Genomic DNA, 23,339 nt, shown 5'->3' with positions numbered 1-23,339 from the left:
CTCATCAAGCAGTTATGGAGTGTGTGCTTTATGACGAGTGCCTTCTGTGGCCTCATGCTTCCCAGTGTGCAGGATTCTTTACCTGTAAGGCTGCTGCATTTGACCTTCCTTACAGCGCTTGGAGAACTCTGACTGGGAGCCTAGAAGAGGACCCCTGGGACTCAGGCTTAGTCAGTGAGGGAGGCATGGAGCCGGAATCAGCTTTCAGCCCGCCTGACTCCAGGAATGGGCTTCTGCAGCACAGCAGAGGCTGTGTTAGGGCTCTGCAGACAGAGCACATGTGTGCAGCTCAGGGTCTTCCTCAAGGTTATAATCTTAATGTGGGAACAGGATTTACACACACAGAAAGAGGCTCAAGAAGGCCATTCCAGGCACGAACATAATTGACTCTGGCAACTGATAAACCGCAGTGGGATTAGTGGGGAGGAAGTCCACTGCTGACTGGAGTCGTTGAGGAAAGCTTTGTGGAAAAGTCAGGTTTTGCACTCGACGTGAAAAGATCAGTAGTATTTTGATGCGTGGAGAAAAGGAGAGAGGATGATTAATAGAGAGGCAGAGGGAAAGGGACGAGTGAGGAAACCTGTAGCTGCAGGGCAGGATGTGTGTGTGGAGCAGGAGGCCGAGCAGTCTCTGCTCGTGCTGTGTGTGTGCACGCACGAGTGGAAATGTCGGGGAAGCACCCACCAAGGTAGGGAGACTAGACTAACTACCCATGTACCTAGGGCTTAACTTAAAAAAGTAATTTATTGAGAGGCAATTTGCGTGACATAACTTTAACAGTTTTAAAGTGGACCGTTCCGTGGCATTTAGTAGATTCACCATGTTGCCACCACCTCTTTCTAGCTTCAGAACTTTCCTATCACCCCAGAAGAGCAGCCCATACCACTGAGCACTTGCTCTCCGTTTCCCCCTCCCTCTCCCCTGTCCCCTGGCAACCATTCATCTGCTTTCTGTCTGTATGGATTTGCCTGTCCTGGACATTTCATATCAGAGAAACCATACAATGTGTAGCCTTTTGGGTCTGGCTTCTTTTACTTGGCTTTCGCTAATCCACAATGTAGCATGTATCAGGATTTCATCCCTTTTTATGGCTAAGTAATATTCCATCATATGTATATATCATAACCTGTTTATCCATTCATGCGCTGATGGACTTTTGCACTGTTTCACCTTTTGGCTCTTGTGAATGGCCACTGTGAAACTGTGCATGTTGTTTGGGTACCTGTTTTCAATTCTGGAGGTGTCTGCCTAGGAGTAGAATTGTGGGTCATGTAATTTATGGTTAAGTTGTGGAGGAACCACCAAACGGTTGTTTCCACCGGTCGCACCATTTTCTGCTCCTGCAGTGATGCCCTGGGGGTCCCGTGTCTCACGTCCCCACCTGGTGCTTGTCCTTTGACCTGATCGCCCTGCACAGTTTTACACCCTGGACTCCGTCGAACCGGTCCTTCTTTCTCCCGGTAGGACCTTAAGCCTGCTCAGTGCAGGCAGGAGGCCCCAGCCGCTTCTGGCTCTTGTCATTCCTTGTTGTGCACTGGTTATGCCCGCGGGGCAGCCTTGTGTTCTTCAGGTTAGGGTAGCCCAGGAGGTGGGGTGACTCTGCTGTGCTCAGCCCAAGCCAAGGAGCCCGGGATGCCTGCCGCAGCCTGGCTTCCCGGCACTGAGTCTGCCGGCCGCTTTCCGGGCTGGGCCGTCCCGTCTCCCAGCCTCAGGCCCCTGGAAGCCCACTGTGTGGACACGTGGCACCTCTGAGTTCTCTGACTCTGCTGCTGAGATGATGTTTCCATTTTGGTTGGCACCCCAGAATGACAGCTGGCTTTGAGGGGGTCCTATATGGGTGGTGTATTGCTGGGACAGCCATAACGAAGTACCACAGACTGGTGACTTGAGCAGCAGAAGCTTGTTTCCTCCCAGTTCTGAAGCCTGGAAGTCCAAGGTCAGAGCAGCTGCAGGACCGGCCTCTTGCGTGCCTCCACCTTGGCTTGTAGACGGCCCCCTTCACCCTGTGTCCTTGCTTGCGTTTCCCTCTGCTCATGCCTGTGTCCCACCTTCTGTTCTTATAAGAACACCAGTCATGCTGGGTTTGAGCCCGCACTAAGGACCTCATTTTACTGTAATTATCTCTTCAGGAGGCCTGAATTCTGTCCCATTCTGAGGTTCTTCAGCATATGAGTTTTAGGGGCCATGGTTCAGCCTGTGATGGGTGAAGAGGGCAGCCAGGGTGAGAAGGACAGGGAGGCAGAGAGGTGAGGGGAGGAGCTTGGGGGCCTGTGATGTCTCTGGGTTCCTGTTTGGTTCCTCTTTCAGCCAAATACAGAACAGGTGGAGGAGGGGAGATGAATGGCAGCGGCCAAGAGGGCACTGGGGGCTTTGGGCAGGCGGGAAAGCAGTGTCTGCGATCAATCATTTATTCCTGGATGCCACGCAGGAAGGCGTCGTCATGGCAACGGGCTGCCCGCTGCGGCTGGCCTGACAGTTGCCTCTCTGAGCTGCCCCTCCCCTCTCAGGTCCTCCGGCCCTCCCTCGCCTTCCCTTCGTTTTTCTTGTGTCTCGGAGCCTTCTTGTGGGGCGCAGCCTGCCTGCCGTCAGCGTGGGGATGTTGTCCTCACAGGAGCTGTAGCAGCCCCGTCTCCATCCCCGCGTGGCCGCGGTTAGGGGGGATGATCAGGGCCTGACTCCTTTCTCAGAGGTCATCCCACTGCCTTTTCAGCTGCCGGGCCCCTTGCCTTAGTGCAGGCGCCCTGCAGGCTGCTTTTACTGCCGCTTGTTTCATGCCACACCTCGCCGTCTCCCAGCAAGTGGAATGAATCAGCTCCTTGTCACTCTCGCTGTGCTTGGAGCTGCTGTCCGTGGGGAGGTCCCTTCGAGCCTGGCCGCTGGGCAGCGCTTCCCCTGCCTTAGGCATCCTTGCGCTGAGGTCACCGGCGACAGAAGTTGCTCCTTCGTGCCTTCCTCCCAACCTCAGGGGACTGGAAGATGCCAGAAGCATGCAGGAGGTCTGTAGTCCCCCCTGGTGCTGAGTGTGCAAGGTGTGAAGGTGGCCTCTGGTAATCCCTGAGTCAGGAGCAGGCCTCGCGTGCCTGGGTCACTCTCCTGCCTTTCCCAGAGCCTGGGTCTCAGGTCCAGCAGCTGCACTGAGCCTTAGCCAGAGAAACAATTGAATTTTAAAGTTATTTTTCATACGCACTACAATTCACTGCTTCCCCAATTCACTGGCTGTCACAACTAATAAGGGATCTGGGTTGGTAATAACCATTTAAGACTTAATGTTATTAGTCTTGTAATTGCTGCTAAGGGTCTTGTCTGTTCTCTGGATTTGTAGATCCTCACACATGAAGATTAGGAAAACATACCCTAAGCTGGAGGCTGCCGGGGGCCGGTGGTTGGAGAGCAGCCTCAGCTGCCTGACTGGTGTGTGAGTTTCCTGCTCGAGCCTGGAGCTGGCCATTCAGAGAGGCGCCGGGAGCATCTGTGAGCCCCTCAGGGAGCTGGGGGAGGAAAGGAGGGTGCCTTGCAGAGTAGTGTGGCCTGGGTTGCCCTCCTGACAAGCAGCTGCTGGTGGAGGGAAGAATCTTATCTGCAGGGAAGGACAGCTCCTTCCCTGCCCCCGGCCCAGCCCCCAGGCTCCCAGCTCTGATGACCCAGAGGAGACAGGAGTGCTGTCCTAGGCAGCCGGTCAGGATGCTGCAGGCAGAGATGAGAGTTGACAGGGAAACCAGCTGAATTAGAAACGCTCTCCTCTGGCTTTGTCTCAGGAAATGTCCCTGCTTCTCACCGCAGGGGATCTTTTGTCACACATGGCTTGAGTTGCATTTCCTGTGGGCTGGCTGGTGTCCGTGGTGGTCGCTGGTGTGGGCCGGCGTCTCCGCACCCCTCTCCTCTCGCGCCTGTGAGGCTCTCAGCCCCGCTGCCTGTGCGCTCCGCCAGGTCTCGCCAGCACCGCTGCCCGCTGCAGGCTGCTTTCCTGCCAGAGGTGAGTGTAGAAACCCTGCCCGCTTACTTCTTTTGTCTTTTTCTCCTTTTCGTAGAATACCCACAACATAAAATTGACCATTTTAAAATATACAGTTCCGTGGCATTTCGTTTCTTCACACTGCTGGGTACCATCACCGCTGTCTAGTCCAGACCCCTTCCGTCCCCCCATCGTCCCTGGCCATCTCTTCTCCGCACACGCCTCTCCTGGACATTTCACAGAAACGGAACCATGTGCTCTGCGGCCTGCTGTGACTGGTCTTTCACTTAGCATGATGTTATTAAGGTCCTGTTTGTGGCTCTGTAATATTTCATCTGTATACACCACATTTTGTTTGTCCATTGATCTGTTGGTAGGCTTTTTGTTTCTTGTGAATAGTGCTGTCGTGAACATTTCTGTTCACGTTTTTGTGTGAGCACTTGTTTTCAGTATTCCGGCATGTACACCTAAGAGTGGAGTTTCTAGTCCACGTCTAATTCAATGTTTAACTTAACGAGGACCCGCCAGACTGCCCGCATCTCTGCATGTCCCAGTCTCTGTCTTCTTTAGAGAGCAGGCAGCCTGCCCCCTGTGCCCACTCTAGGCCACTGTCTTTGGCAGCCACTTCTGGAAAGTTTCTAGTTCCTAGCACCTGGCCAGACACAGTGACAGGAGTGGATACAGCAAAGGAGTCTATGGTGACAATAGAGTGATTTCAAATTGTTTTTAATGGTATAACCAGATCTTACTCATTCACCCGTGTGTTATCCTCCAAAACTGCACCATTTGAGGGCTGTGTATTTATCCCTATAAGGGGGCCAGTGCTCAGAATCTTGCTTCATCCTCCTAGGAATAGTCTTCAGAGATCTATCCTCGATAATAGTAATCCTTCGCTTTTAACATTCAGTAGTATTCCCAACTGCATCACCAGCTGTCTTTCCCATTCTTAGCCCTATCTTTCAAGCTAAGAAAAAAAAAATCGAATCTACCCACATAGGATAAACATTTGCTACCTTGGGGGCCCATCAAAAGTTATGCTATAGGCTTTGAAAGCAGTTCCAAAGAGAAGCTTCAGGAATGTTCTAAGAACAGGCAAGTGCATTGTTAGAATATGTATGCTATGCTAAGTCACTTCAGTCGTGTCCGACTCTGTGTGACCCCATAGACGGCAGCCCACCAGGCTCCCCCATCCCTGGGATTATAGCCTCCCAAGGGGACTCCTTGGAAGGAGTCAGCAGTCATCCGAATGTATAAACTTTGGTGTGTTAATTTAAAAGATCAGTCAGAAAGCCTTATGCTGCTAAGTCGCTTCAGTCGTGTCCGACTCTGTGCGACCCCATAGACAGCAGCCCACCAGGCTCCGCCATCCCTGGGATTCTCCAGGCAAGAATACTGGAGTGGGTTGCCATTTCCATACACTAAAAAAGATGATGTGAACAGTTATTGAATTATGTACACCTCCAAGATACCAAGAAAGATATGCATTTTAGGAGTTTTAGAGAGACCAAGTCCAAAATATAACTTGGGAATGTCGTGGACTGCTTAACACAAAATAGCATTGCCTAACTGCTGGGGAGGAGGGGGTCAGTGGGGAGCCCCATCTTCATGAGGGTCGGTGGGGCAGCTAGGTTGTTGCAGTCATCGGTCTGGCTGGGAAGTGAACTACACACAGATCATTCTCCCTCTTTAGGGGCAGTGTGAGAAGGGAGACTGCTGATGAGTGCAGGTGAACTGGTACCTTGGCAAGTGGAATTTTAAAAATTTTAAAATAGCACATCTCTTGCCGTCTATCTTCCCTATCTTCCCTGGTGGCTCAGACGGTAAAGCGTCTGCCTACAATGCAGGAGATCCAGGTTCAATCCCTGGGTCGGGAAGATCTCCTGATGACAACCCACTCCAGTATTCTTGCCTGGAAAATCCCATGGATGGAGGAGCCTGGTGGGCTACAGTCCATGGGGTCGCAAAGAGTCGGACATGACTAGCGACTTTACTTTTCACTTTCACTTGCCGTGGCCTGAACAATCCATGGCTTCTCTTTAAAGATTAAATATTTCAGCCAGCTTTGGAAGTCTGGCAGAGAACTCAGGGCAAAGGCCCCAGGCCAGTGTGCTGGATATATTTTACCTACTGGGTGACAAAAGCTGAAGGCAGCAGTGAAGAGGGTGGAACTAAAGACGTCTAGAGAGGGGCCTGGAGGGAAGGTGCTGGGTCAGAGACACGTAGTCTGGTTCTCAGGAGATTTCAGACACACGTTGGAGGCTGGAGACGTTGTCCCAGTTCTACAGCCAGGCCCAGGAAGTGAGTGACAAGGTCGGTGGAATTTCAAGAATAGATCCCTCCACCACTGCAGCATCACAGTAACTCACTCAAAGGTTTGAAGAGTATCGGCCTCTGGGGAAATAGCGCTCTGAAACCTTCTGTCTTAGTCGCATTTGTCCTGACAGGCATTTATTTGTAGTCGGGTATTGATGGGTTTGGCAGCAAAGCAGGGGAGGATGCTGCAGTGATTTTTAAACAAATCTCTTTTGTTGCTGTAACTGTGTGTGTGTGGCACGAGATTTGCCACTTTAACCATTTTAAGTGCACTGTTCCTGGCATTCGGGTATTAGCACAGTGCGGTACACCTGTCACTGCTCTCTATTTCCAAAACTTTTCATTACTCCAGTGGAAACTCTGCAAACATTAAGCAGCAACTCCCCATTCTCTGCTCCCCTGGGCCCTGGCAACCTTAATCTACTTTCTGTTTCTATGAATTGGACCACATCAGTTCAGTTCAGTTCAGTCCAGTCGCTCAGTCGTGTCTGACTCTTTGCGACCCCATGAATTGCAGCACGCCAGGCCTCCCTGTCCATCACCAACTCCCGGAGTTCACTCAGACTCACAGTACAGCCACTGTGGAGAATCATATGGAGGCTCCTTAAAACACTAAAAACAGGGCTACCGTACTTCCCTGCCGTCCCACTCCTGGGCATCTGTCCAGAGAAGAACATGATCTGAAGGGATACGTGCACCCCAGTGTTCATTGCAGCACTGTGTACAGTAGCCAGGATGAGGAAGCAGCCTAAGTGCCCATCGACAGAGGAATGCATAAAGAAGTTGTGGTGCATGTATCCAGTGGGATGTTACTCAGCCATAAAAAGAATGAAATAAAGCCGTTTCAGCAACGTGGACGGACCTAGACAGTGTCATACTGAGTGAAGTCAGACAGAGAAGGAGAAATACTTATGACATCCCTTCTATGTCTAAAAAGAAATGATACAAATGTACTTACAAAACAGAGACTCACAGACTTAGAAAACGAACTTATGGTTGCCAGGGGTAAAGGATAGTTCGGGAGTTTGGGAAGGTCCTGTACACACTGCTGTATTCAAAATGGGTAACCAACAAGGACCTCTTGTACAGCACATGGAACTCTGCTCAATGCTATGTGCCAGCCTGGATGGGAGTGGGGTTTGGGGAAGAATGGATGCATGTATATATACAGCTGAGTCCCTTCGCTGTTCATCTGAAACTGCCGCAACATCATTAATCAGCAGGCGGATCCTTTACCAGCTGAGCCACGAGGGAAGCCTCTCCCTTCTCCAGCGGATCTTCCCAACGCAGGAATTGAAGTGGGGTCTCCTGCATTGCAGGCGGATTCTTTACCAGCTGAGCTATGAGGGAAGCCCAATCAGCTATATCCCAATACAAAATAAAAAGTTTATAAAGTTTGAAAAAAGATCAGTTGGCCATAGATGTATGAGTTCATTTCTGAACTCTAAATTCTGTTTCGTTGGTCTGTCTATCCCTGTGCCAATACAGCACTGATTTGATTGCTGTAGTTTTATAGTGTTGGTGGTGGTGGTGGTTCAGTCACTAAGTCATGTCCGACTCTTGCGACGCTATGGACTGTAGCCTACCAGGCTCATCCATGGGAATCCATGGGATTCTCCAGGCAAGAATACTGGAGTGCATTGCCATTTCCTTCTCCGGGAGTTTTACAGTAAGTTTTGCAGTTCAGAAATGTGAGCCTCTGTTTTGTTCTTCTTCAAAATTGTTTTGGCTCTTCAGGGCCTCTCGCAAGTCCGTATGGATTTGAGTACAGTCAGTCACTGCTGAACAAACCTGTGTGTGGATGTAAGTCTGACTTCCGCTGGGTGAGCGCCCAGAGGTGGCACTGCGGCTGTCAGCGTGCCTGGCTTTAGCGCGCCCTGCCCGGCAGTCTTCCAAACTGACTGTACCCGTTTCTTCTTCTGCCAGCAGTGTACATGTTCCAGTTATACCACATCTTTACCAACGTTTAGTATTGTCAATTTTTTAGTAAAATTTTAGCCACTCTGGTATATTGGCCCAAAGTATGAGTCAAACATCGCTCTTATTCTTGAATTCTTTGCTCAGGGGCTCTTTCTCCTGGCACCAGGCCTTGAAGAGTACTCCTTGCTCCCTTCCCCGTCACCGTGAGCCAGGATCTTCCTCTCGATGTTGGAGGTCTGGCTGGTGGGCAGGCAGAGTGGGCTGCAGAAGCTCAGCCTCCATGGGGAAACCTTGGGATTGGGAGTGTGCGTGTAGGGTTGCTGAAGGAAATGTGTAACTGGACTCTATCCTGGCTGCAGCAGCAGATGGTGTGTATTCCAGTGTGGATAGGGCTTTGGAGCTGTGCCCAGCTGCTGAGAGAGGTCAGTTGTTAGGTAACCATGCTTCACAAGAATGAAGAAGCTGGCAGAACTGTCCCACCTGACCTTGGGCATTGGCTCCCAGAGGAGGCTCCTTTAGGCACAGAACCTGAGACCACAGAGGCTAATAATAGGCTTTCCTAGCCCTGCAGCTCACCAGGGCTAGAGACTTGCAGGCCTTTATCATGTACTTGCCCAGTTCTAAAGGCTCCAAGACAGTAAACGTCATCTCCATTTTCAGCTTACTGGGTAGCTAAGCCCAGTGAATGTTAGCTGCAGGCTCTGTGTGCCAGATATTGAACCAGGCACTTAGGGAGCTGCAGAGAACTGGGTGGAGTTCCTGACTCTGAATTCATCATCCAGTAGAGGAAGAAATGCGTGTGCCCATCATTGCAGTGAAAGGAGGACGGGATCTGTGCTTAGTGAGGGATATAAGTGATTTGCTTGGAAGCCGGAGGCAGGAATGGTCACATCTTGCTAGAGGATAGGTCTGGTGGCTTCCTGGAGCAGGTGCCATTGGCTCTAGGCCTTAGAGGATGGGTAGGATTTTGTTGGGCGGAGACAGACAGGGTAAGGGACCTCCAGGCAAAGAAGCAGAAAAAGCAGAGGTAGAGATGGTCTATCTCAGACATTTGGAGAAAAGCAAGTGTAGCAGATTACTGGATGTTGATGTCAGCCTGGGTGTCAGCCTGGGAGAGGTGGGTTTTATTCTTCAGAAGCAGGAGCCCCCCCAGGGTTTGCAGGTGGCGGATTCATGCATTCTCTCCCGACTAGAGAGCAGCAGGGAGACCATGGGACTGCCCCACCCTCTCCTGACCCTTCTCCTCCACACCCATGCACATGCATGTGCAGACACACACACAGAGATGGTACATACATCAGGATAGACACACATACCCATAAACATGCACAGAGGAACCAGGACCAACACATGTGAGATTAACAGACCCACACATCAAAACACACATCCTTCTATTGTAACTCACACACACATGTTTGCACTCACATACCTACACGATGCTACCAACCTTTAAACCTAAGGAGCACACACGCCATACCATGTATGTGTGTTGGAACACCTGTGCACATGCCCAAATACCCACACATATTGAGTCACACTAAAGTTGCACACACAGACCACTAGACAGACATTCTGGGACAGTCACACGCACAAGCTCACCAAGCCGGGCGTGTAGGTATGCACTAAAATGTACGTACACTGAGACATCTTCGTGCAGCAAAGTGTGCTCACACTCACAGGGCACACACGTGGGAGTCAAAGCCCTCCGCCAGGTGTGTGCCTTCACGCAGACTCACAAATGCATGCTCACACATAGGCACAGCCGCAGACAGATCCAGGTGGCACAGTCCTGGGCCGGCTGCTCTGGGAACCCGTCCTCCTCACCCCAGCCTCACTTCGGAACGACCGGCTTCCTGCCGGCCGCCTGCAGCCGCATGCACTCCTGGCAGCTCGGCCCTGGATGAGCCCTCAGAGGCTCTCCTAGCCCATCTCCCACTCCCTGTGGGCATTTTTCAACTGTCGTTGGTTATGCTATTCCTTAACCACTTTAGGTGAAGTACTTCTTGACAGCAAGTTTCTGGCTTTAGTAGAATTTGCTTTTCTTTCTAGAAAATGAGGATTCTGTGCCTGGAGGTGAGGCTGAACCCTTCAGCACAGCAGTTAACAAATGTGATGTGAGGACCTCAGGCAGGGACTCAGACCCTCCCCGAGCCCGCAATTCCTATGGGACATGGGTCACGCTCTGGCAGAGTTGCCAGTCCCCAGATGGTTTCATTGCTGACGGTCCTGGGGTGACAGAGTGGCATTCCAGTCCTGCCAGCGGGGGCTGCGGGTGGCAGAGGGGTGCTCCTGACTGGTGGGGGCGAGGGGCTGCCCTCCCAGAACGGGAGGGACTTCTCCCCCAGGCCCAGCGGCACAGCTGTTGTTCCAGCCTCTGCGGACGTGACCCACATTCCAGCCAGCCGCCCCGCAGCTCTCTGCCCTCTTCTGCCTTCCCCGCTCTGGCTGCCCACCTGCCCCACCCCTGCTCTGCCCTGGGCCATCACCCTGCATCCAGAAAGGGGCTGCCGTCGGCAGGGGCACCGAGGGGTCGGCCAGCGTGGCTACCCCCGTGAGAAGAGCCACAGACGCCCAAGAGCAGCAGAGGTGGGGCAGGAGGCGCTGCCCTCTGGGGGCACCCCCGACTGGATGCTTGTCTGGCTTTCTCAGTCTTTCCCTCTATTCCTCTTCAACGTGGGATGAATCTGGTCTCTCCAGTCGCCCCTCCCTACCTTACCAATATGCAGGGGGAGTTGCTTCTGCCCCTCATCTGAGAGGTGCCCCTTTTCCAGCTCTGAACCTGAGGCCACACCTTCCACTCTGGCCAGGCCTTTCTCAACTATCCTTTCCAGACTTTCCCACACTCCACTAGCCCCGTGTTCATCATTGGCAAGAGAAAGGGCCCTAAGAAGCCCCTGGGGAATGGGCAAACGGGAGGCAAGGTGTGGGGCTGAGGGAGCCGGGCCCGGGGCTGGGTTGCCACCTTGCTGCTCAGTGTGGGGCAGCCGTGGGAAGAGAAGGTCCAGGGTCCAGAGGGGCTTCCCTGAAGATGGTCGCGGCAGGGACCAGGGCTGCCCTGTCTCTGGGCTGGGGGTAGGACCATCCTGTTACACATACTTCTTGTCCACCAGAGTAATTTATGTTCTTTGCAGAAAATTTTAAAAATGTAAATAAGGACAAAGCAAAAATGCAAATTATCTATAATTGCACTATTCAAAGATAGCCATTCTTACCCTATTTTTGTAATCTGCCTTTTTTTCACTTTTTCATATTATTAAGATGCCCTGCATTATTTCATCATTTTAACAATTATGTAATATTCTGTGGCCTGCAGTAATAGTAAGAATTGAAGCTTTTTTATTTTAAGCATTTACCTTATTTATCAGGTACTGTCGTCATTGAATTGATTGATTGTTTTATTATGCCAATTATACAAATAGTGAGGCATAGAGAGGCTCAGTAACTCGCCTGAAGTAACACAGCCAGTAAATGGCAGAGTCAGAACCCTTGTTTCCACACTCCACAGCCTGTCAAACTATGGACTCGCCATAGTGTGGTTAACATTTCCCCAAGTGATGGCTGTCTAGGGGTCTTCTAATTTTTTACCTTTATAAACAATACTCTGATAAACATGTGTGTGACATATATTCTAATTATCCTTGATTATTTACTTAAGATCTACTCCCAGAATGGTATTTACGGAACAAAGGGCATAAACGTTTTAAAGACATTTGAATGTATTTCTAAGCTTTCCCCGGGGAAGAGTGTTATAAGGCACTGTCTCACCAGCAGGATAGGAGAGCTTGAGGGAAAGCCTGACCTTGTGAAGTCTGGCCCTCTTAGGGGAAGCAGGCTGGAGCAGGAGCCTGGAGATAGCTTCCTGCGGGGGGGTTGGAGAGACTGGAGATATTTAGCCCAGAGAAGACTGAAGTGTTGGCAGAGGCTGCACGCATGGCTGCCATCAGATGTGCGATGGACTGTCGAGAGGAAGAGAGACGGTTTGTCCTGGAGCCCTGAAGCAGAGGTGGGCCAGTGGGCTGAGCCAAGGTGTGTGGAGAGCTGCCCCCTCGTGTGGGCAACACCTGGCTGCGATGGGCAGGGGTAGGGGTTGAGTAAATGCTCTGTGACCCACTGCCATCCTGACTTGCGTGGGGGGCTGGTACCACCCACAGCACACTGTGCTCCCCCATAACCATGACGTCTCCAGGTCTTAGCTGGGGGGTCTGCGCCCCATCCGCCCCTGCCTTGGGGAGCCTGGCTCGGCCTGGCACTTGTCTGCGTCTGTCCCCCTCGAAGCCTGAGCGGCACAGCCTGGCCTGTGTCACGGGTGGCACAACCCCTCCATTATGCAGGAGGGGACCCGGCGGGGAGAGAGCGAGCAGGCCGGCTGGGGGTGGGGACCCGAGTGCTTATTAATAAACAAGAGCATTGTGTGGCGTCCCATTCACAGCCTTCTCAGGGGACATGGTGGGCTTGCGATAACAGAGCCCTGTTTGTGCCAGGAGGGCTGGGGAGGTGGCACGTGGGAGGTGGCGAGGAGCAGGGAAGCTGCAAGCTATTTTGACTCCACCGAGGGCCGGGCTGCCGTGTTTGCTCTGCGGCAGGCGGCCAAGGGGAAGGCCTAGCTAGGAATTCGCTCAGGCCTGCGTCTGCCCCCCTCGGTGGCTGAGAGCACGCCTTGCTTTCCGTCCCACCTGTCCCCATGGAGGGAGACTGAGCAGGCTCTGGGTGGACTGGCCGCCTCCCCCCGGACGGCTGGGATGCTTGCCTCTGCCCTGTCCCTTGGCCTCCTGTACCCGCCCGCTGCCTCCTTCCAGGTGAGTCCCGCTTCGGCCTGTGTGGGATTCTGCATAATTCCCTGACACTGCTAGAGCTTTGCTTGTGTGCAAGGTCTGCAAAAAGCTTCCATGCCAGAGAGTGGACCTGTTTGGTATTAGGATCAGGAGCATGAAGCAGGTGGGTTAGAAGGGAGAGTTGCGATTGTGATGAATGAACTGAAACGTAGGAGGGAGGCAGGCGGGGGCAAGGGTGGCTGGGGCGCTTTGGGCTGAGGAACAGGGGTGTCAGGGAAGGGCGGTGCTGAAGCTCGTTTCAGCCCAGGGAGGACTCGGTGCTGCGGACCTCACTGCACGGCTCTCTGCGTGAACTCTGTGACCTGGCCCTCCCCTCTGTTTCCTGTCTTTCCTGGCCTCTCCCTTTCTCTCCTCCAGCTCCTTTCTCTGGCTTCCACCAGCCCACATGAGCCCCTTGCCTTTCAGGCCCGCCAGGAAGGCTCAGTGTTGGCATCTCCGGGTCTCAGGTCAGAAGGCAGAAGCTGCTGCTTGCAGAGAAGTGAGAACAGGCCGTTTCCCTCTCGGCTGGCTTCCAGGGATGAGAGCAGGTCCTAGTTCAGGGGAGTCCCGGTTCCCTGTCCCTCAGTGCTGAACCAGAGCAAGCGGGAAGTCAGATGCCTGGGTCAGCTGGCTCTCCCAGGAACTGATGGTGCCTCCCTTTCAGCTTTGGAAGTGAGTCTGGCCAGGAGCTACCTTGAATTAGGAAACCCTTCCATCATAAGACAGCTCTGAGAGATGCATGCTGATCTGGTTGTGAGTTGGGAGGGAAAAGGAAGGGGCTCCTTCTTCCGGTGCACAGAGCAGACAGGGCAGGCTCTGAGCCCAGCGCGCCCCTGGTGTCTCCTGCCCAGGCCCCAGCCTCAGTGCGACGGGTGATGAGCAGGCCCTGCAGAAAACGCTGCCCTTCCAGGCTCGCCACTGCTGCCCGTGCCGGGCATTCACCTCCCTCCCTCTCCCACAGTCTGAAGCAGCAGTGACTATTTTTAGAAACATCTGCATGCTCTTGGGAGCACTGTTTCTGTGATTTATCTGCTGGGCTGGATGCTCGTCTGCTTAGTACGTGAGCCCTGGAGAAACAGCTGGACATAGGGTGTGGGAGTGTGTGCATGTGGAGAGTCCAATGGGAGTCAGCCTCCCGGAGGGATGACCCAGCGTCCTCCCAAGCTTTTGGGGTTTCCTTCTGGCTCTGTCTGACTGTCAGTTGCTCTGGGAGGTTCCTGAAAGGTCCAGGAGCAGAGACAAGGGCCTTCCTCAGGAGGGCGGCATGCTGAGTCAATGTGGGCACACCACCTTCCAAGGCTTCCTTGCACGTGGGGTTCCAGGAGGAACTGGCCAGGTGGCCTCCCCGGTGATGGGGACACCATCAACAGCCGTAACACTGGTGAATGTTCGTGGAGAGCTTGCCCTGGGATCCACGCTGCTGGAACCTTGAGCTCTGTCATCTCCTGGAACTGTCCCAGTAACTGTGCCACTCTGCGCTGGGCTCAAGGAGGGAGCACGTCCAGTGTCACGCTGTCTGCCCCGCTCCGGAGCCCGCGCCCTCCAGCCCGAGTGCCAGTAGACGGAAACAGTGCGTGTGGCCTTGGTGGCCAGGAGGACTGAGGTCAGATGCAAGGATACTTCCTGACGGTGACAGGGGACTGGGTGGGATGTTCTTCCTTAGAGATCTTTGAGAAGAACCCAGAGCTTCAGAAGGGGGAGGGGGCCTTCCTGCAGGCCGGACTCCGGGTTCATGACTACTTTCGAGGGATTTTCTTTCTTGGAGTCTTGGCAGCTTTGTTTCCTGGACCCCTGACCATCCCTGAAAGATGCCAGACCATGTGTCAGTAACACAGGGTGCCCACCGCCAGCGGCTTCTGGGCGCACCAAGGACTCACCTGGGATCTAGCCTGCGGAAAGCTGGGAGACTGGACTGTTCAGGAGGCCCCAGGAGGAAGGCTGAGAGAGGGGAACTACTCCTGGGAACTCTGGAGCGCCCGAGGGTTAGTGGCCTTCCGGGCAGATGTGCCTTGCTCCCCCAGCAAGCAGCGCCCGGCGTTGCCAGGGCCTCTGGCCCTGGGCCTCCGCACACAGGACGCAGGCGTCTGTGGTGGATGCGTGCTCAGCGAGAGCTGCTGGAAGCTCTCCAAGCGGACACCGTGTAGGCGCCAGAGCAAAGGGCCCCTCGGTGAGACCCGTGAGCTGTCGGGGAGGGGCAGGAGGCTCCTTGTGTCAACTGCTCAAGCAGTTTCTGCCCCCGTCACCCTGCCGGTACCATGGAGCAGCCTCAGAAGGATGGGGAGTCTGTCCTCCCCCGATGGGCTCTGTGAGCAGCGGATGCAGCATCCTGGAGGCAGTGTGGCAGGGCGGTCAGACGTGGGTGGTGGGGCCAGACTGGAGTCCGGTCCCAGTTCCACCTCTGCTGCGTGACCTCCTGGCCTCCTCAGCTCTTGATATTGATAGCAGGTGTGTCTTGGTTTTTGTGAAGGTGAATGAATGAACCAGAAAACCATTTAGCACAGGCTAAATGTGGGGCCCCTCTGTTGAGGGCTACACGGGTCTCTGTCCTGCGTGGGGGCTGTCCTTCCACGTGCTGGTGCCCCTGCCGCTCACCTGGGCTCAGTGAAGGGGCCCAGCGGACCCTGGCTGCCTCCTGCCCCCTTGAGCTCTGGGAGCCAGCACCAGGCTGAAAACGAGAGGTAACTGTCCACTTTGCTGTGGACTGAGCAGGGTCAGGATGAGGGAGCTGGGGGGAGGAAGGCGGTGGATGCCCTCTGGCTGCCCCCAGGCACTGCCCAGGCTTCTGACACATGTCCTCATTCAGTTACGTCAGTAATCGGAGGAGGCAGGCGCTACAATCCCCATTTCACTGACAGGGAGACAGAAAGGTTAAGTGACTTACCTAAGGTCACACAGCGATTAAGCGAGAGAGTCAGAATTTGAGTGTGGGTCTGTTTATTTCTCCTGGAATCCTGCAGCTTCTAGAAGGAGGTGGGTCAAATAGGGGATGAGGGGGTGACAGAGGATGAGATGCTAGGACGGCATCATCAATTCAATGGATATGAGTTTGAGCGAGCTCCGGGAGGTAGTGAAGGACAGGGAAGCCTGGCTTGCTGCAGTCCATGAGGTCGCAAAGAATCAGACACAACTGAGCGACTGAACAACAGATATATCAGAATTTTGATTACCCGGGAGCTGGATTTTTGACCCTGAGCAGATCCAAGCATCCTGTTCATGTCCCTTCCTTGCAACTCTCATCTCTTCGCCATGGACCTCCCTGAAGGCAAGATGGGAGACCCCAGCGTCCCATTGCTCTGTCAGCCTCTGGTTAGACCAGGCGTGGGGGGCACCGCTGATGTCAGCCCCCCAAAAGCCACACGTGCCTGAGAGTGGATGATATTTTGCCAGAAGAAGGGAAAGGAAAACAGATCTGGAAGTGCCTGAATGATACAGCATTAGGAAGTTGAAGTGCTTTCCTCCCTAAGAACAGGCTGGGTAGGCACATTCCGCAAAGTTCTTGCAGACTGTCCAGGAGGCTTGAGTGCTGGGCACTTGAATGCTGCTCAGTCTGTGGGGATCACTGCTCCTGTTGCCATCTCGGGGCTCTCCTCAGAGCTTTCTCGGTCCCCAAGCCCTCAGCTCCCCTGCTGGGGGCTTTTGTAAGGGAAGATATAAGTGGCAGGGTAATGGTCCTGAGCACACACCAAGAACTGGTGACAGGGACCAGCCACCCGGTTCCCCCTCCTGAAATCCCCAACCAAGACAGGATGTTACTAACTGGTTCTGAGGGAGCATCTGAAGTTCGGCCTGCACAGTCTGATTGGGTCTTTGTCTGCCTGACTCTGAAATCCTGGGGTTAGTGAGGGGAGGCAGAGGCAGGAGGGGTCTGTGGGTCTCTTAGACTCAGCACAGAACAGCCTGGCCTACACACAGTCATTTGGGATGTATCATCTTCCTTCTTGAGCTCTTTAGGTTTGCCTTCTAAATTACTACCAAAGCGTGTGACTTTATCACCCGTGCTCTTTTTTTTTTTTAACTTTTAAAATAAACTGTATTGAGGTATAATTTTCATTCAATAAAGTGTACTCGTTTTAAAGGTATCGTCAGATGAGTTTTGATAGATGTGTATGCCCATGTGACCACCTCTGCAGTCAGGATAAAGGTTATTTCATCTCCCCTAAAACTGCCCTCATCGCACTGCAGTGAGTTTGCCCTCAGGCGCCGGCCCAGGCAGCCTCCCGGGGCCCTCTGTCACTGAGGCTGTCTCTGCCGCTCTGGAGACGTGTGTGTACAACTGGCCTCTTCGTGCCGCTTCCGGGGTCTGATGAGACGCGGGGGAGAGAGGGTGACTGGACTCCCCAGGCCTCTGTGCCCTTCCCCGGCCTCCCGCCTGTGCGCCCGTCTGCAGCTCACCCGGCCCTCAGGCAGGCAGGGGGACAGCTGTGCCCACCCTGGCTCTCATGGCAGAGCCATCCCAGGTGGCGCCTGCCGGAGGACATCGCTAATGACTTGCTGCAGTTTACCTGGCCTTTCTGGGATCCAGTTCACCTGTGCTTCAAGCGGGCCTATTTGGGGATATATTGAGGTTGCTTTCAGCCTTTGGGAAAAAGGGATACAAGCTAAAACCAAGAAGATGCTGTCAGTATGGCACTTTTCCCTCTCTTTGTCATCATCACCATTATTGTTTAATTGTGGTTAAACATATACAACATAAAACTTGCCATTTTAAGCATTTTTAAATGTTTGGTTCAGGGGCATGAAGTCCATTCACTTTGGGTGCAGACACCATCTCCAGAACTTTCCGTCCTGCCCAACCGGAACTCTGTACCCGTTAGACACTAACTCCCCGTGGGCCCCCCTTCTCTGGTAACCACCATCCTACTTCCTGTCTCTATGAATCTGGCTACTCTAGTAACCTCGTGTTAGGGAATCAGTGTTTGTGTATCTGGTTTATTTCATTTAGCATAATGTCTTCCAGGGTTATCCATGTTGTAGCAAGTATCAGAATTCCATTCCTTTAAAAAACTGAACGTTATTTCATTGTATAAATACATTTTGTTTATCCATCTGTCAGTGGCTATCTGGGTTGTTTCTGCATTTTGGCTATTGTGGATAATGCTAATGTTATGAACATTTGTGTACAAATATCGGTCTGGTCTTCATGGTATTTAAATGCTCAGCAAACCCTTCTAGCATCTCCTCTTCCTTAAACCTGCTGCTGCCCGAGGCCTGGGAGAGGAATGCCCTTCTCCTTCTTAGCCTGCCGCCCTATCCCTTCTGGCTTAGTGCCTGTGACAAGTGACGCTATTCACACACTTCAGTCTTGGATGGGTATTGGGAGCTCAGGTTTCCCAGGCAGTAGAGTTGAGTTCCTTTCTTTAGAAGCATTCTTTTGTGTCTTAGTTACTCTTGGCCACCAGCTAACTTCTGGAGCTTGATTCCATAAGCTTCTTAAGAATACAATACAACAGCTTTGTTTCATTAAGAGAAGAAACTAAATTTTATCCAGCATCTAGTATGTGCTCGGTGCCTTTCGAGGTGCTTTCACAGTACTGGAAGCTGCCTCACTGGGTGGCCCTGTGGCGTAGGGACAAAGCCTAAGTTTTAAGGGTAAGGAAACGGAGGAGAGGCTCAGAGGGCTTGGGTTACTTGCCCAAGCTCAGAGGCCAACACTCTTTCTATATACCACCTAAATACCATACTGATCTTTCAAATGTCAGAGATATTTTCCAGATCTTTTCTTTTACAATATAAATCCAGGCCTGGTGTTCCACCTGTGATTTGGAAAGAGTAACCCTTTGGACTTCTTTGCCCTGCTGCTGCTGCTGCTGCTAAGTCGCTTCAGTCGTGTCCGACTCTGTGCGGCCCCATAGACGGCAGCCCACCAGGCTCCCCCATCCCTGGGATTCTCTAGGCAAGAATACTGGAGTGGGTTGCCATTCCCTTCTCCAATGCATGCATGCATGCTAAGTCGCTTCAGTCGTGTCTGACTCTGTGCGACCCTATGGACAGCAGCCCACCAGGCTCCTCTGTCCATGATATTCTCCAGGCAAGAATACTAGAGTGAGTTGCCATTTCCTTCTCCCTAGTTCTGCAAAAGAAGGAATTATTAATCAGGGTTTTGTTTATTTTTCAAAATATACAAGAGTAGAGAGAACAGTCTCATGGACCCCATGTCTCCATCACCAGTCTTGTTTCATTGACCAGGTTCTTCTTTTTGATCTGTGGGGTCCTCCCATGTGGAGTGGTAGCAGTTGGCGTTTTCTGGAAGAGGGAAGGGGAGTCGGCAGATCTGGGCTCCATAAAGTTAAATCTCTTCCCAGCTGGAAGAGTGTTAATTGCCATCAGTTGGAATCCCCTCTGATGGTTCATTATTCAGCTGGTTACTGAACAGCATCCAGGAGGCAGGGGGAGGGGACCGATCTTTTGAGAGGTCTGGTGAGTCCTGGCGAGGTGATGTGCAGAGAGACTTCCCGCTCTTAAAGCGTTTTCCTCCTTCCATTTGATTTTACTGGAATTTTTCTGAGTAGGAGGAGAAGTTATGTGAGGATAACCATCCCCTTAGGGGAACAGCCAAGGCAGTCTAATATGGAGTGGGAACCAATAGGAAATAAGCTTATGGCCTCTTCAACTAGATTTATTTAACAGACATTTTAAATTTTTTTTTTTTTAATATCCACCATGCGCCAGACACTGAGCTGGGAATCCAACTATGTAATGTTGATATCTGCTCTGGAAAAATTTGTGGCCCACAAAAATAGCAGCTATTATTAGCAACTAACATAACAGCTGATAATAACAACTCACATATGTATGTGCTAGACGCTTGACATACTTGTCTGATTATACCCCCAAAGCAATCTGTAAGATGGGTGCAGTTTGTGTCTATTTTGTAGACGGGGACACTGGGACCACACGTCCCGCCGCTGGCAGAGGTGTGGGGCTGGGTGTGTTCTTGCTGTCCTGTCTGAGCAGAACGAGTGTCGGGAGGGGAGACCGCAGGTGACGGAGGGTGGAGGGGACCAGGGGCCATCTCTGGGGCTGCAGGAACGGGCTCACGTAAGCGCCACCAGATGTGCCTTCTCAAAGGATTGGGGCAGCCAAACGGTACATTTTTTCTCTCAACTTTACAGAGGATTGTGGGATTCCTTGTATTTCAAAGCCAGGGTAGTTCTTTGGGAGGAGGGAAAGAGTCAAGACTGGAATTTAAGAGTGCGTTTTAGAGGCTGCAGAAAGTGATAGAGAAAAGACAGTGGGCTAGGTTTGTGTGTTTTGAAAGAAAAAAAAGATTTGCCATCTTTCAAGGGACAAGAGTTGGGGAATGAGAGACGTGGTTTTTAGTGTGAGGAAGGGGCAGTTTCTGCCCCGGCTGACATAGTCCAGCTGTCAGGTGGCTGGGACTCTTGTGGTGGGCTGCGACCCCTGTTCACGGGAGCTGGTGGCGACGTCACTCTCTTTCTGGGGTGAAGGTGGCTTGGTGTGCCCAGTTTCTTTCGCATGGAAGCCTGCTTTCTGAGTTTGAATATATTTTCTAGGATCAGATCGGTTAGTATCTCTGTAAAAAGGGGCACCAAATTATTTAAATATTTTAAAAGAAAACCTGTGACTGTCTTTTGCATTCATCCCACGAAGCCCCTCACCCCTACTCATGTTTAACCTGTAACCTATGGTGTAAGATAAACGTAGAACCTCTGCCTGCCTGACCGAAAAGGAATATGAGACATTGAAATGAGAGTCCCAGGCTGGAATACCTTTTAAGCAAAGCATTTATTATGAGTGTTTTAATTTTTTCATTTTAATTTTTAATTCATTTAAAAAGAAGATGTGTTTTTGATTTTGCCATGAGATCAGGTGAGGTGCCATCTGGCTCAGAGGCAGGGGGGCGGGACATCTCAGGTTCCTACCAGCTGTGTGATTTGTTTTTTTCTAGTTGTCCGTACTCCGAGCTCCCAGGTAACATAGAAGCAAGATTTTATGCAGGATCAGCTTCAAGTAGAAACCGGGAGAACATCCTACCTTTGAATCAGTATATCATCTCCACTACACCTTGCTGACAGAGAGGGGAAACAGACCGAAGTGTGTGAGGATACCTCTGTCAGGAATGGAGCGCTTCCCAAACCAGCAGGAGAAAAGCCTGTCTCCACTCAGAATAAACAGCAAGACTGATGCTGCCTGCCCTCCCTCCAGGGACGGCAACTCACAAATGCTGGTTGCTATGGATACGGGCTCCCCTGGGGCAGCCGTACGGTGGCGGTCTCAAGGCTCGGGTGGTGTGTTACCCACGATGGTGCCACAGCACAGGGCAGGGGCCAGCCTTGCCTGCGCTGCCACCTGGGCTCCTCTGAGGGGCTCCGGTGGCCAAGCCTGCAGGGTGGGCGGGGCAGCTGGAGTCGGCCACACTGCGTGGAGCCGCTGCGCCTTAGGTGACAGGTAGAGGTTCAGGATTGGGCCCTGAGGGGAGACATCAGAAGGAAAGGGAAGCATGGTCTGTGCCAACAGGGAGCTCTGGTATGCGAGGCTCAGTGGGCTCCCGGTCTGATGGGGACAACCAGATGCACAGGAAGAGCCAGGGTAGGGGCAGAGATGGAAGGAAACAGCCATCATTTCCTGTTTCGAGCCCTCCAGCGGCCTCCTTTCCGGCTCCCCATGAAGTTGGACTCCCCGGTGTTGTGTACATGTTCCTCCCCCAGGCTTCCACCGTCCTGGGCTCTGGGCTCATCTTCAGGATTCCAGCTGGCTCCTGTCTTGGGGCCCTTCCCTGCAGTGGCCCAGCCTAGAGCTGTTCTCCCATCACCTCCTCTGCCTTCACTTCATTCAGGCCTCTGCTTTGGTGTCCTTTCCTGACCACCCTGTGTCAAATCAGGACTTCCTTTCTCCCTACACCCTACACTTACCCTGTTTCCCTGCCTTGCTTTTCTTCACAGCCCTTGTGTACTCGCGCGTTCACTGTGTGATTGCCTGCCTCCCCTTCTGGAAGGTCCGCTCCTCCAGTGCTGGGACAGTGTCTTATTCATCCCGGAATCCCGTTGCTAAAAGCATCGCCTGGCACATGTGAAACACTCAGTAAATATTGGATGACTAAGTGCCAAACTGTGTAGCTCAGAGAATTGCGTTTGATCATGTGAGATTCTGTGAGAATGTTTACAATATGCTTTTGTATTACTCTAACAGCGGTAAAGAGAAAACTTCTCTAAGTCAAGGAGAAAGACAAATACCACGTGATATTGCTTATATATGGACTCTAAACGATGATACAAATGAATTTATCTACAAAGCAGACTTATAGATAGAGGGAACAGATTTGTGGTTGCCACGGGGGTGGGTGGGGGAGTGATGCATTGGAGTTTGAGGTTAGCAGATCCGAACTATAATATAGAGGATGAGCAGACAACAGGGCCCTACTGTGTGACACAGGGAACTGTATTCACTATCCTGTGATAAACCATGATGAAAAGGAACATGAAGAAGGGTGTGTATATATGTATGTGTGTGTGTGTGTGTGTGTGTGTGTGTATAACCGAATCACTTGCCGTGACAGCAGAAATTAACACAACACTGTAAATCAACTATACTTCAATAAAATAAATTTTTTTAACATTTAAAAAGAGAAAAAATCTCTTGTGCAATTCTAAGTTGCAATTAAGAGACAGTGTTTATAAAATTAGATTTGGTTTTTTAAAGACAGTACCTCTTAGGCTGGGATATACAGACCCCTTGGGGGGGTTGGTTCTTAGATATGCCCATTAGAGTTTGGGGATTGTTTTTTTCTTTGCGAGATGCTGTATGTTAGTCAGTTTTGGGAAATCCATGTGAATCATGCACAAAACGGCTCATGAGGTAGAGTACATTGGAGGTGGACTCTGGAGGACTTTCTGGAAAACAGATCTTAATCAGTAGTTATAAGAAAAAGGCAGGTCTTCATACAGGACAGAAGAGCTTTGGGGTGACTCACTCTGAGGGCCTGGTTTGTAATGCTGAGAAGCCACACGGGCCACAGAGAGCAAGTGTGCCTGGCCGACATGGAGTGTGAACTTGGGTAGAGCAGGGCGAAGCAGTGACGTTGAGGGTCCTTCCTGCTCTGAAAGCCTGAGTGGGAGTGACAGGTGTGCAGTGAGCAGTGACCCATGAACTCTGCTTTCTGGCCCCTTCCTCATCACGCACGTCTTACTGGAGTCCTGTTGGCATGATGCCCCCCATGGCCTGTGCAGCTGGGGCATGGAGAGTGTGCTGGGCCCGCCCCCTCCCCGCGGCCTGTGCAGCTGGGGCATGGAGCGTGTGCGAGAGTCAGCTGGCAGGTGGAAGATGGGCCGCCCTGGGGAAGGCGGCCCCCAGCTCAGCAACGTGCAGTCCTTTGTTTAACTGGG

At 52.1% G+C, this 23,339-nt stretch overlaps 1 protein-coding gene across 18 annotated transcripts in view; it reads left to right on the top strand.

The window, feature by feature from the left end:
- Nucleotides 1-23,339, top strand: part of NFASC (neurofascin) — a 199,963-nt gene that overhangs the window by 25,741 nt on the left and 150,883 nt on the right. Inside the window, exon 1 of one of the 18 annotated variants that reach the window (XM_025277762.3) lies at nt 12,560-12,981. The exons of the other annotated variants lie outside the window; for them this stretch is intronic. The gene's annotated coding sequence lies outside the window, so the exon portion shown is untranslated. Of the gene's footprint in view, nt 1-12,559; nt 12,982-23,339 lie in introns of those variants that run through there. 18 annotated transcript variants of the gene reach the window in all.

The sequence above is a fragment of the Bubalus bubalis genome, chromosome 5 (assembly GCF_019923935.1).
Source record: "Bubalus bubalis isolate 160015118507 breed Murrah chromosome 5, NDDB_SH_1, whole genome shotgun sequence".
NCBI classification, from domain to species: Eukaryota; Metazoa; Chordata; class Mammalia; order Artiodactyla; family Bovidae; genus Bubalus; species Bubalus bubalis.
This window is presented reverse-complemented; position numbering and strand designations above follow the sequence as displayed.